General features: G+C 45.1%; 1 protein-coding gene across 1 annotated transcript in view; it reads left to right on the top strand.

Moving 5' to 3' along the window:
* Positions 1 to 374: 374 nt before the first annotated feature.
* The window catches only part of CAPN5 (calpain 5), a 71,850-nt gene continuing 57,939 nt past the window's right edge, over positions 375 to 14,285 (top strand). Inside the window, exon 1 of the mRNA XM_039369797.1 lies at positions 375 to 450. The gene's annotated coding sequence lies outside the window, so the exon portion shown is untranslated. The remainder of the gene's footprint in view (positions 451 to 14,285) is intronic.

Below are 14,285 nucleotides of genomic sequence, written 5' to 3'. Positions count from 1 at the left end.
GTCTCTTCCAACTTTATTATTAAGTAGCAATGGATGGGAACTCATCAAGGAGAGAAGCAACCTGGAACTAAGGAGACACTTCCTGACAGCGAGAACAATTCACCAGTGGAACCACCTGCTTCCAGAAGCGGTGACTGCTCCAACACTGGAAGTTTTTAAGAAGAGACTGGACAGCCCTTTCTCTGAAATAGTACAGGGTTTCCTGCCTGAGCAGGGGGTTGGACTAGATGACCTCCAAGGCCCCTTCCAACTCTACTCTAAAAACTCATATAGATCCAAAGGCACCAACTATTCCTTTCCTCCCCCCCCCCCACCTCCGTGGATAGGGAAGCGCAAGCGCGGGCTGTCGCCCCTCCCCCTGAGCCAAGCCCCTCCCCTTTAAAAATCCAGAGTTGCGGGGGCGGGCGGCTGTGTGTGGAGCGGAGCCGGAGAGCGGCTGCTGGGAACGAGGTGAGTTGTGCTGTGTGAGTGTGTGAATATTTTCTGGGGAGTCTCGCAGCAAGCGGCGACCGCGGGCGACCTCTTGCAAAGCCAGACTTCTCCCTCCGCCGTTCCCCGTTGCAGAAGACGCGGATTTAAAGCTTGTTTAGCGGGAGGCTGCCGCGCTCAGCTGGGTTGTGTGTGTGTGTGGGGGGGGGGCGGACTGGATCCAGGCGTGCATTTCCAGCTCTCGCAGACAGATCGGGGTGCAAGGATCCCCCCCCGTGGGGCATGGGAGACCCTCCCTCTCTCACCCCCCCCCCGTTTTTCTTTTTCTTTCTCTCCTCCTCTGCTTGATTTTCTTGGGGTTTGAACCTTGCAGCCATGGGAGGGGGGTTTTCGTTCCCTCCTTCCGTTGGCTTCTTTTGGGGTGTCGCTGCTCCGGGATGGGGTGGGGTGGGGGGCGCGTGCAATTGCGGCTTGCAAAACCGCGGGCCATCCTGGATTGCAGAGAAGCCGCTTTTGGTTTCCTGGCGAAGAGGCTGAGATTTGCAGCTTGCAGGTGTGTAGAGTTGAGGCTAAAAAGAAAAGCGGCGTGGGGGTGGGGGGGGGGAAAGAGAAATAAACAGGATTTGGGGAGAGCTTCCCAAAGGGACCTCGTCTTCTTTATTTAAAGGGAGATGAAAGCCCCCTCTTTAGCTGCCCGTTTTCTTCGCCCTTCCCTTTTCATTCAAGGCTCTAGTCCCTGTGGCAAAGTGGGAGGGGGGGCCTGTTTGGCTAGGAGGAACTTGTTGGAACTAGCCCCAACCTCTTTCTGAAGCAGCCTCATTCCAATAAGTTCCTGGTTTCTTCTGGCCGAGCAGCCCCCCCCCTTTGCCACAGGGACTAGAATCTTGAATGAAAAAAAATAAGGGCAAAGCAAACAGCAGAAGTCTGAAGCCAGATGAATCAGAATAGGAGCTGGAAGGGACCTTGGAGGTCTTCTAGTCCAGCCCCCTGCTGAGGAGGAGAAGCTATACCACTCTGGATAAGTGACTATCCAGTCTCTTCTTGAAAACCTGCGTAATGAAGGACCCACAACTTCTGGTGGCGAGCTGTTCCACTGGTTAATTGTCGGATAGGAGTAGAAACTTTCAAAGGACCCATCTTATGCTTGCTTGGGCTGGGCTGGTCCTTTGCACTAATGCTAAACTGTGGTTTACAAGCCATGCTGGCTGGGTTTACCCTTCCCGCTAAGCCATGTGTGGAAAATCACAGTGGGACTTGGTGCGGTGTGTGAAAACAACTGTGGAGTTGTGCTTTGATGTCAAACAGGGATTGAGTCCTAACTTCCCATTTTTGTAGGTCAGTTCCTTTTTTTTTTTTTTTTCCAAATGCCATCGCTTTGTTGTTTCGTTTCTCTGCCCCTTCCCTAAAATCTTGCCAAGTTCCTAGAACTCATGAGATGAAGCGTCAAGGATGTAAATAAAAGTCTCTGCCTGAACAGGGGATTGGTCTAGAATTCTAGAAGATCTCCAAGATCCTTTGCAATTCTGTTATTCTGTATCTTCAGCCTTGGCAACTTGAAGATGGGTGGACTCCAGTTCCCAGAATTGTGGGAGTTGTAGTCCACTCATTTTCAAATTGCCAAGATTGAGAAACACCGATGTGGATACACAGGGGAATTTAGGAAGACCTTGTAACAGACTTGCCAATCAAAGGAATAGGGTTTCCTCTTCCTTGTTGGAGATTTTTCACACAAAGGCTGACTAGTCACCTGTTAGGGATGCTGTAGGTAGGGAATCCTGTATGCAAGGGGCTGGACTGGATGACCTTTGAGGTCCTTCCAACTCTTGGATTCTAGGAGAAATTGTAAGAGCTTGCCAAACGAGCGGTAATGAAAAAATACAATAAACTTCTCCAGGTATCTGAAGCAGGGGAAAGAGAAAGAAAGGAAGGCCAAAAGCTAATATAAATATGAAATATAAATAAATAAAATTTATTTTCTTTCAGATGATTCTGCTTTAAGATGCAGGAAGTCAGATTCCAACTTTTTTTTTTTAAACCTGATTAAGGGTGTGGTGGGCTGTCCAATCTTTTATAGATACCTCCATGCAGAAACGGGACAGTGGCTTGATGGGCAGCCATTCAGTCTGCTTCCTGTTGAGCAGGAGGGTGGATTAAATGGCCTCTGGGAACCCACCCAGCCTTACGATTCTGTGTTTAGCAGGCGTGAAATTGCTTGTGGATAAAACATTGGTTTTTAGCATAGTTATGTGTGTTTCAGAGACACAGTGTACGGATGGCTGGTGTCGTGTATAAATAGGTACACAATTTTGAATAAATTGGACTTGAAATAGGAAGTGCTGCCTCAGCCTGACTTTTGTCCCGTTTTACGACTTTTCTTTCCACAGTTAAGTGAATCATTGCAATTGATAAGTAAGTAACCCAGTTGTTAAGTGGATCTAGCTTCCCCGTTGACATTACTTGTGAGAAGGTCGCAAAAGGGGATCACATGACCTTGAGATACGGCCACGGGCATAAGTATGAAGCAGTTGCCAAGCGTCTGATTTTTGAGCACATGTTCATGGGGATGCTATAAAGCAGGGGGTCTTCAAACTCGGCCCTTTTATGACTCGTGGACTTCAACTCCCAGAATTCCTCAGCCAGGCCTGGCTGAGGAATTCTGGGAGTTGAAGTCCACGAGTCATAAAAGGGCCGAGTTTGAAGACCCCCTGCTATAAAGGTAACTGAAAAATCGTGATGTCACTTTTTTCAGTGCCGTTGTAACTGAACGGTCACTAAATGAACTCTTGTAAGTTGAGGACTACCTGTGGTCCTCGATTTTGCTGAAAACGTGACGTTTCTTAGGCTGGATCAGCTTTTGCTTTCCCCTGGGTAGATCACATCCAAGTGTCTTACAAACGACTTTACAGCCAGTCCTGTTTTTATGGCTGCAGTGGCTGGCAAATATTTATGGCTTTAGTAATGGAACAGCAGGGAAATTTACTGTTTCAGCTTATCAGAGAACGTGCAACTAGTAGTTGCTAATCCTCCTTTGTGGATCCTACTCAGGACATTGGTTTGCAATGGGAGCAATTGAGCTACTGTACAGGGCTTGAATACAACCTCAAATAAGCTCAACATTTCTGTTGCTAAGCTTATTCCATTTTATGACCTGTCTTGCTGGAGTTGTTAAGTGAATCATTGCAGTTAAGACAAGATAATAATAATAAAGTTGGAAGGGATCTTGGAGGTCATCTAGTCCAACCCCCTGCTCAGGCAGGAAACCCTATACCATTTCAGATAAATGGCTGTCTAGTCTCTTCTTAAAAACTTCCAGTGTTGGAGCATTCACAGCTTCTGGAGCCAGGTTGTTTCACTGGTTAATTGTTCTAACTGTCAGGAATTTTCTCCTTAGTTCCAGGTTGCTTCTCTCCTTGATGAGTTTCCATCTGTTGCTTCTTGTCCTGCCTTAAGGACAAGCAGGGGGTTGGACTAGAAGACCTCCAAGGTCCCTTTCAATGCTGTTATTCTATTCTATTCTATTCTATTCTAATTCTAATTCTAATTCTAATTCTACTCTACTATTCCTATTCCTATACCATTCTGTTCCATTCCTATATTCTATTCTATTCTATCCTATCCTATCCTATCCTATCCTATCCTATCCTATCCTATCCTATTCTATCCATCTTAAAGTTACCATGATTGAGAAACCCTGGTGCAGATACACAGAAAACATGAAGAAGGCAATGAGCTTGAGACCCAGCAACATTTACAAGGTCACATGTGGTCTGTCCTTGGACTGGATTCAAACTAAGCCAGGTTTCTATAACAATGCTTTGTCAAATAAGCCACCGTTGACTGGATTCCTGTATTGCATAAGTCATAAGTTACGCTTCAGAAACCACAAGAGGAGAGTGGCCTTAGTAGGCCTTGGAACTTAAAACAAAATCAATCCCAGGATAGTTGAATCTAATGTGTGAACAAACCGCCCTATTAATGCTATATAGGTAATCCTGGATGTACAACCACAATTGAGCCCCAAATTTATGGTTTTAAGTGAGACAGTTGTCCAATGAATTTTGCCCCATTTTACGACCTTCCTTGCCACAGTTGTTAAATGAATCACCAGAGTTGTTAAATTAGTAACATGGCCCTTAAGTCAATCTGGCTTCCCCCCATTGACTTTCTTGCCACAGTTGTTAAGTGAGTCATTGCAATTAAGTTAGTCACACAGTTGTTAAGTGAACCTGGCTTCCCCATTGATTTTGCTTGGTGAAAGTTTGCAAAAGGGGATTGTGCAACACCAGCAATCACTGCAACCGTCATAAATATGAAACCACTTGGCAGGCATCTGAATTCTGATCACGTGACTCTAGGGATGCTGTAACAGTCATGGGAAAACCAGTCACAAGTCACTTTTTTCAGTGTCGTAACTTTGAACGGTCACTAAATGAACTGTTGTAAGTCGAGGACCACCTTGTCATTCCTCTTGGTTTGAAAAAAAATATCTCATTTGCAAAAGCTGTCAGGGCAAGGCGAGTGACATGTACTCATTTGCATCATTGCATGAGGATGCCATGACTTATGTGACATGATTGGAGGCCATGAATTATGTGACATATTTGGATGGTTTTAATAAATGAGATCACCCTGAAAACATAATCCTCTCTTCTCCAAGACAATTTTATTTTATTTTTTGAGCCCCCATGCAGCATTTCTTCCTTAAAATTTCTCTTGGTTGAGTTGATTGGTAATAATAAGGTCCACACATTAGGCTAGGACATGTTGGTTTGATTTGGAGTTGAACCCAGCCATTCTGGTTTAGGGACCAAGGCTTATACCTTAATCAGATTCACACGATATTCATAAACAAGTCAGTTTTACCTAAATAGTTCAACCCACTTTATTAGTTTTAAGTTTCATTCATTGGGAGAATTGCTTAGAATATTGTGTGATCTGGCTTTCTGGAAATCCAGAAGGTGGCTTAATTCAGGAACCAGGTTAAGTGTGTTGTGTGAATGCAGCAAATATGGGACCAGACTGATGAGTTTTGCTAAGTCGTGGAATTTTCCTGACAATTAATGAGTGGAATGGCTTGTCTTCAAAAGTTGTGGGTGCTCCATTGTTGGAGGTGAGGTTTTCAAGAAGAGTTTGGAGAATTATGTGTCTGAAATGGCATAGGGCCTCCTGCTTGAGCAGGGGGGTTTGGACTAGATGACCTCCAAGGTCTCTTCCATCTCTGATATTCTGCATTCTTTATGGTTTACTCAGTGACCCATGGTTATTGTCAGAGAATTGTGCAGCAAATGGAGTCAGAGACGCTGACACAAACTTGTAGTTTTATATAAATAAATATATTTTACATTTATATTTGTAGCAAACAAAATAGTCCGGCACATCACTACATCATGAGGTAAATGACAGAACAACATAGAGAGCACACAGAACAAAAAGGCGGGAAAAAAGGGAAACTCCCCCTTTACACCCAGCAACCAATCATAACGTAGATTGCCTCATGCAGGAGCCCATGCTCTCCAATCAATCAGCTGCAGCTGTGTTTTGGCCCATTATACACTTTACTCTTCCAACTATTAAATATCTTATTAAATATCTTATTTAATAGTTATTCAAACCTCAGTTAGCCTGATTCACCTATTACATTAAACCAAGCAAACCACTTTTGGCCTTGTGTGATGTGTGAACTGACCCCAGAGTCAAACTGCTGCATTGTTATTTTTTCCTCAGGAGCATTTTAAAGAATCGGGAGATCATGAGGACTAGACGCATTGTTGGCCCGTCTTGTTTCCTTGTGGTTGAAAAGTGACAGTTTACTCAGCGGTGGCTTTCATTAACCCGGATCTGCCCTGAACACCTTTGTGTGTGTGTGTGTGTGTTTTTTCCCCTGCCAAAAAGAGTTTCTCTAGTTTGAGTCATTGTTTTCTTACTTGCAAAGCTTTGTAAAATATCGGGCAGGAACCTCACCCCTTTGAAGGGAGGAGGAGAGAAATCCGTGTGCCTCACCTTTATTGACCTGTGTTTACAGGTACTCCTCGACTTACAGACGTTCATTTAGCGACCATTCAAAGTCACAATGGAAACTGAAAAAAGTGACTCATGAGCCTTTTTCACACTGAGGCCGTCGCAGCATCCCCATGGTCACGTGATCCAAAATTTGGGCAACTGACTCATATTTACGACCGTCGCATGTCCTGGGGTCACGTGATCCCCTTTTCCGACCTTCTGACAGGCAAAACCCAATGGGGGAAGCCAGATTTGCTTAACACCCTTGTGGTTCCCTTAATGACTGCGGTGATTCGCTTAACAACCATGGCAAAACAGGTCATAAAGTGGGGAGCAACTCAATTAACCACCGCCTTGCTTAGCAATGAAAATTGTGGTTGTCGGTTGAGAATTATCTGTACTCTATAGGAGGGGGCAGAGAGGAGAATTCTCCCTACATTCCCCCCCCCCCAAGTCGATGTTTCATTGAATTATACGTGGCAAATAAATACATAACAAAATTCAGATTTCTCTCTTATCATCGTGACTCAACTTGGGAGATTTTTCTCTGCTGGAGCCACGATATTTCAGCAAAGTGTTTGGACAACACGGATGGATTAGAAAGAAGCCAGGCAGCCTCACCGTTTCAGAAACCAGTCGAGCAAGGGGGATTTGCAGACAAAACTATTTTTTTTTTTTTTTAGTGATTGTTGTATTTCTTTTACAGGGTTTAGTGTCCACCCTAGTCCAAAGAGACTCTGGGCGGGGTACAGGGAAAAGACATCATAGCAAAAATCAACAATACAGATGTATTATAGAAGGAGAGCTGGGTTGTAGATAGTCCTCAATTTACGACCACAAATTTCCATTGCAAAGCAAAGTGTCTGTTAAGGGGATCACACCAGATCTTACTATCTTTTTTTGCTACAGTTAAGGAAATCGCTAAGATAGGATAGGGTAGGGTAGGGTAGAGCTGGAAGGGGACAAATAGGGGGCAAATCTTTGCCATCCAGTGGAAGTAAATCAAATCGTTTTTTGTGCTTCCTGTAGAGAATGTAGAACATAGAACATCAGAGTTGGAAGGGACCTTGGAGGTCTTCTAGTCCAACCCCCTGCTCAGGCAGGAACCCTACACCATTTCAGACAAATGGCTGTCCAGTCTCTTCTTAAAAACTTCCAGTGTTGGAGCATCCACCGCTTCTGGAGGCAGGTTGTTCCACTGGTTAATTGTTCTCACTGTCAGGAAGTTTCTCCTTAATTCCAGGTTGCTTCTCTCCTTGATTAGTTCCCAACCGTTGTTTCTTGTTCTGCCCTTTGGTTAAACGAATCATGCAGTTGTTAAGTGAATCTGGGTTTCCTCTTTGATTTTGCTTGTCAGGAGAAGCTTGCAAATGGCTTTCTCACTCTGCCGCTGTTGTACATACATGCTGATTTCCAGATACCCAAATTTTGATCCCAGGTTGTAATGGTTGCAAGTATGAGGACAAGTTGTAACTTCGAACCATCACTAAGCAAATGGTTGTAAGTTGAGGACTACCTGTAATCTAGGAGAGGTCAAAATTAGAAGGAGAAATGGAAACCTATTCCAACTGACACATTTTATTCCCCAGTCAGTTGAAATCTACATATCTTAAAAGTTGCCAATCTGAAGAACCACAAGTCTCAAAAGCAGTGGGGTGGAGAAATGGTTCACATCTGTTGCTCATTGTTGCAGGGTGCACAATTTTGGGATGGGGTGGGGGATATTAAGGAACCCACTCAGGGTTAGAATGATGGGCCATTGACTGCTAACCCAAAGGAAGTAAAAACAGTAGAAATAAGACAAAGAAATTGATGGTTCTAGGACAAAACATCCCATCCACCCATAATTTTTTTAAAATTAATGTTACTTTTGAAAGTTAACACAGGGCACTTAACAATAATTCCCCAACTATAATTAGCAAATTTTGCAAGAGCCTGGACCCACCCTTTTTTTTTTTTTAACCATCTGCATTGCTGCAAAGTAAATAAGGATAGTCTAAAAAAATCCATTTAGCTCAGCAGATCTGCCCAGATGCTGACATACATACATTTTGCAGGTATTATTAGGTTGTCAATTTTATAGGGACATGGGGTCTGCTTCTATTTTGCCCCTAATATGTAAATTTCCTAGCAGTGCAGATCATTTCTAGGTGTGAACCGTCTTGTAGAATATTGCAAATCCTTTATCGTTTGTGCAGGAGCCAAAATTCTGTGTTGCCGCATTGAAAATAAAGCATGGGAATAATTGCTTCTGTTGTATTCATCTCTTCGGGTTTAATGCATGCTAGCTATCTTGTTTTAGGTGATATGTATTTTTACTTCATAATGTAATATTTTCGATTTACACTGGCGCAGGGAATTAACACTGCCTTCCAATCCCATTTTTCTCTTAATATCATTATAGTATAATGCATGTTACATTTTGTTATTTTATCTTTGTTTTATTTCCTCCATTGGATTACTTTTTGTGTTGTATTTTTTTTTTTTTAAAAATTTTTTTTGCTGGTCATTAACTGAATAAACAGTACAGGTAGTCCTCTATTTATGACGGGTGGCTTAGCAAACCACAGTTCAGCCCTAATTTTGGTTTGCTAAGCAAGACAGTTAAAGTGAGTTGTTGTGTCCAATTTTAACAACCCTTTTTTGCCATAGATGTTAAGCCAACCCCCGCAGTTGTTAAGCAAAACGTGCAGTCATTAAGCGAATCTAGCTTCCTCCTTTGACTTGGCTCGTCAGAAGCCGTCTGGGAAGGTTGCAGATGGCAATCACATGATCCTAGGATGCTACAATCATCATCATTGCATTGAAGAAGTCCTCGGTTTATGCCCAGACCAGAATTTTCATTGTTATGCAACGTGCTGGGATTTGGTGTGGTTAGATTAGCCTGATTGCCATTAAGAAAACCAAGATTATGGCATCCGGCCCTCTCAATTCCTGGCAAATAGATGGGGAAGAAATGGAGGTAGTGACTGATTTTATTTTCCTGGGCTCCAAGATCACCGCAGATGGGGACTGCAGCCAAGAAATTAAAAGACGCTTGCTCCTGGGGAGGAAAGCTATGGCCAATCTAGACAGCATATTAAAAAGCAGAGACATCACCCTGCCAACAAAAGTGCGTATAGTCAAGGCCATGGTTTTCCCAGTTGCAAAGTATGGCTGTGAACGTTGGACCATAAGAAAGGCTGAGCGCCAAAGAATTGAGGCCTTTGAACTCTGGTGTTGGAGAAGACTCCTGCGAGTCCCCTGGACTGCAAGGCGATCCAACCGGTCAGTCCTAGAGGAGATCAACCCCGACTGCTCTTTAGAAGGCCAGATTCTGAAGTTGAAACTCAAATACTTTGGCCACCTAATGAAAAGGAAGGACTCACTGGAGAAGAGCCTGATGCTGGGAAAGATGGAGGGCAAGAGAAGAAGGGGACGACAGAGAATGAGATGGCTGGATGGAGTCCCTGAAGCAGTAGGGGTGAGCTTAAATGGGCTCCAGAAGATGGTAGAGGACAGGAAGGCCTGGAGGAACTTTGTCCATGGGGTCGCGATGGGTTGGATACGACTTTGCAACTAACATTGCCAGTAATCCTTGACTTACGACCACAGTGGAGCCCCGACTTTAGGTTGGTAAGCAAGGCAGTTGTTTAGCGAGAGTTTTCCCCCCCCCACACACACACATTTTACAACCTTTTATGCCACAGTTGTTAAATGAATCATGCAGTCGGTAAGCGAATCTGGCTCCCCCACTCCATTGACTTTGCCAGCTGGGAAGGTCACAAAAGGGGGCCACACATGATGCCAGGACATTCCAATTGTCATACATACATGTCAGTTGTGAAGTGTCTGAATTTGGACCACGAGGATGCTATAACGATCGGAAGTGTAAAAACCTTCCCTTTGTGAGTCACTTTTTTCCGACTTTTGTAACTTTGAACAGCCACTAAACAAAGCGTGGTTAGTACCCATGGTGACACTGCAGTCTCGCTTCTCTTTCACTCCAAATTCCTCCGTTGGGGTAGATGTGATGATCTCGTTGGAGGCTGGAGGAAGTTTTTTACGTGTTCTGGTAAAGCCATTTCCTGCTGGGAAAAAGTAATCTCTCAGGAAAGCTTTGGCTTAGATCCAAGCAGCCTACTTTATTAAATCAAGGGGAAAGGAAGGGGATTAAATCAGCAACGAGCTGATTCAGTAGTAAAAAAGATGGCTTTCTGCAAATTCTCTAAATTGGTCCAGGACGCTTTTCAAATTATCCGTAGAGGGGGCAAATCTTGGCCACCCAGTGGCAGTAAATCAGATCGTTTTTCTATGCTTTCTGTAAAGAACGTAGAACATAGAATATTAGAACTTAGAAGGGACCTTGGAGGTCATCTAGTCCAACCCCCTGCTCAGGCAGGAGACCCTATACCAGTGGTTCTCAACCTCTGGGTCGGGACCCCATTTGGGGTCAAACGACCATTTCACGGGGGTCGCCAAACAACGCAGTCCGCCATTTTTTCCCCCCCTTTTCCTTAGCTGTGCTACTCCCTTTTCTTCTATTGGCTTTTGAAAGCCAATAAAATAGACTCTCTTGAATAGAGTCTCATTCTATCGGCTTTCAAAAGCCAACAGGAATTGTCCAGGCTGTCTCTGCCCTGCTGAGCCCGCCAAAAGTCCCATTCTGCAAACGGTGCTGCACCGGTTGAGTAGTCCTCGACTTACAACCGGTTGAGTAGTCCTCGACTTACGACCGGTTGGGGGTCGCGGCATTAAAAAGGTTGAGAACCACTGCCCTATACCATTTCAGACAAATCGTTGTCCAATCTCTTCTTAAAAACCTCCAGTGATGGAGCACCCACAACTTCTGGAAGGAAGCCCTTCCACTAATTATTTGTTCCCACTGCCAGGAAATTTCTCATTTCGTTCTAGGTTGGACTTCTCTTTGCTAACATATGAAAGAAGCCAGATTATCAAATTGCTTTGTTTTGTCCTTCTTGAGGATGTTTTTGGGGCTTGAAGTCCATTCCTCCTTAGTTCCAGGTTGCTTCTCTCCTGGATTAGTTTCCTGTCCTGCCCTCTGGAAGCGAAGTTGACCCCCTCTTCATTGTGGCAGCCCCTCAAATACTGCTATTATGTCTCCCCTAGTCCTTCTTTTCTCCAGACTGGCCATACCCAAAGTATCTGCATTCTATTTTTTTTTTTTTCCTCCCTGTGGTTCTGCCTTCTTGCAAATTGTGATTCCCTACGAAGGAGGTCCAAAGAGCAAGCAAGAAATGGATGTTTTGTTTTGTTTTTTCTTGAAATGGACATCCCGTCGGCCAAGATTGCTGGACTAGATCCAGGCTGCAGAAGAGCAGATTAGAAATCACCAATAATGCTCTTTGTTAAATCAGGAAGTGTTGATTCCAAGTTGTGGAAAAGCAGCTCTTAAGTCTTTTTTTATTTTATTTTTTTATTTTTGTTCCTTCCTCCTAAATTAGTTTACTGGAAAAGAGCACCATGGCTGCATGCACACAACAACAATCGTGCAGGTAGTTCTCGACTTACGACCGACCGGTGGCTTAGCAAACCCTAATGGAGGTCCAGATTCCTGTTGCTAAGCCAGACAGTTGCTAAGTGAGCTTTGCCCCCATTTTACAAACTTCCTGGCCCCCGTTGTTAAGTGAATCGCGGCAGTTGTGAAGTTAGTCACAGGGTTGTTAAGTGAATCTGGCTTTTTGCTTGTGACAAGGTCTCAAAAGGGGATCGCCCGACCGTGGGACGCTACGACCGTCATAAATACGAGTCAGTTATCAAGCGTCTGAATTTTGACCACGTGCTGCAATGGTCATCTTGAAAAACGGCCATAGCTCACTTTTTTTCAGTGCCGTTGTAACTTCGGACGGTCACGAAACGAATAGTTGTAAGTGGAGGACTTACCTGTCTTACGACTTTCCTTTAACAACCTGTTTTTTGTGATCAGCCTCCTTCGTCTCCGTTCCTTCTGCAGTGCAGGTCACAATCCCTCCCCACAATCATGCGTTATGTGGAAAGATAACTATTATTGGATATTATTGAATATTATTGGTCTGTGGCCAGATCAAAGAAGCCTCAGGAGGCGATGCTATTTAAGAACGATGTCAAATCTGAAGAGCCAGTTGGGAGGCAGATATTGCTGGGTAGCTGAACGTGTGATTTATACAATGGTAGAGGTGTGCAGGAATCTGACTTCCCACGAAGATTTCCAGAGTTTATTTTATTTATTTATTTTATTTTTAAAATTTATAAGCCGCCCCACTCCCGAAAGACTCTGGGTGGCTAACAATAAAAAACACATAAAACATAACAAAACAACAGTACAAAGACAATCATCCAGGGGTCAGGTTTTATAAACCCCAGGCCTGCCGGAAAAGCCAGGTCTTAAGCAGCTTGCGGAAGACCAACAGGGTGGGAGCGGTCCTAATCTCCGGGGGGAGTTGATTCCAAAGTGTGGGCGCCATCACAGAGAAGGCCCTCCTCCGCGGCCCCGCCAAATGGCACTGCTTGGCCGTTGGGGCCTGAAGGAGGCCCAGCCTGTGGGATCGAACCGGACATAGGGAACTATGAGGTAGTAGCCGGTCTCGCAAATAGCCTGGCCCTGAGCCATATAGGGCTTTCAAGGTAATGACCAACACCTTGAATTGGACCCGGAGACCAATAGACAACCAGTGCAGCTCACGGAGTTGCTGCAGGAATATTGGTTCTGCCAGTGGGCAAACCGGCTGCATTCATACACACCTGTGCAAGTCAGAGAAAAGTCTTGCAGCTAGGCAGAAAGCTCGGCTCATTTGAATCTCGATCCGGTGTATTTTGTGGATGAATGCGCCATCCGAATCCAGCACTTATGGTCCAGTGCGTTGGGCAAATGCATAAAATGGGGCAGCTGCACAACCAGCCTATTGATGGCTGATTTGTCCAAACTTCCAGGAATTCTCTAGCATTTTTGGACTTGGCTTGGGATGCTCACGGTGGAAACCATGCCTAAGCCTATCCATGTGTGGTGAAATTAAGGAGTTTTAATCAGTACTTAAGTACCGGTACTTGGTGGTGTGCATGGATACGCTCTGCTAGTTTTCTGCCTGTTTGTCCTACATAGTGGCTCTTGCGGTCCTTGTACAGCAGCGGTTCTCAACCTGGGGGTCGGGAACCCATTTGGGGTCGAACGACCATTTCACGGGGGTCGCCAAACAACGCAGTCCGCCATTTTTTTCCCCTGTTCCTTAGCTGTGCTCCTCCCTTTTATTCTATTGGCTTTCGAAAGCCAATAGAATAGACTCTCTTGAATAGAGTCTAATTCTATTGGCTTTCAAAAGCCAATAGGAATTGTCCAGGCTGTCTCTGCCCTGCTGAGCCCGCCAAAAGTCCCAGTCTGCAAACGGTGCTGCAAGTTGTCTGCAGCGAAGGTGAGCTGTCTGGAAGTTTCCACCCGTCCCTGCTGAGCAACTACTAAAAATGTAAGGAAAAGAGGGCCAGGGTGGGAGATGGGAGGCCGGCGGGCGCAGGGAGGGTTGCTGGCGCGCGGGGGGCCCGGCGGGTGCCTTACCTCCCTTGGGTTGGGCCAGCTGGTGGCCCAGCCGGTGGTCGCCCTGCGCTGTCGCTGCCCCTTGCTAGCTACCCCTGGGCCGGCGCAGGGGGCGGCACCACGCATGTGCGGCGCTCCCGGGCAGGGAAAGTCCTCGACTTAACGACCGGTTGGGTAGTCCTCCACTTACGACCGGTTGGGTAGTCCTCCACTTACGACCGGTTGGGGTCGCGGCATTAAAAAGGTTGAGAACCACTGTTGTACAGTATGTTGTAGGTTATTCTTGATTTTTTTTCTTCTGGGGCTGCTGGGTCTTTTGGTTTACTTAAGGATGTGTAGGATGGCTTTAGCT

This window comes from Crotalus tigris, unplaced genomic scaffold (assembly GCF_016545835.1).
Source record: "Crotalus tigris isolate CLP2741 ecotype Arizona unplaced genomic scaffold, ASM1654583v1 scf7180000021252.422678, whole genome shotgun sequence".
NCBI lineage: Eukaryota > Metazoa > Chordata > Lepidosauria > Squamata > Viperidae > Crotalus > Crotalus tigris.
The sequence above is the reverse complement of the archived record's forward strand: the minus strand, read 5'-3'. Positions and strand labels throughout refer to the sequence as shown.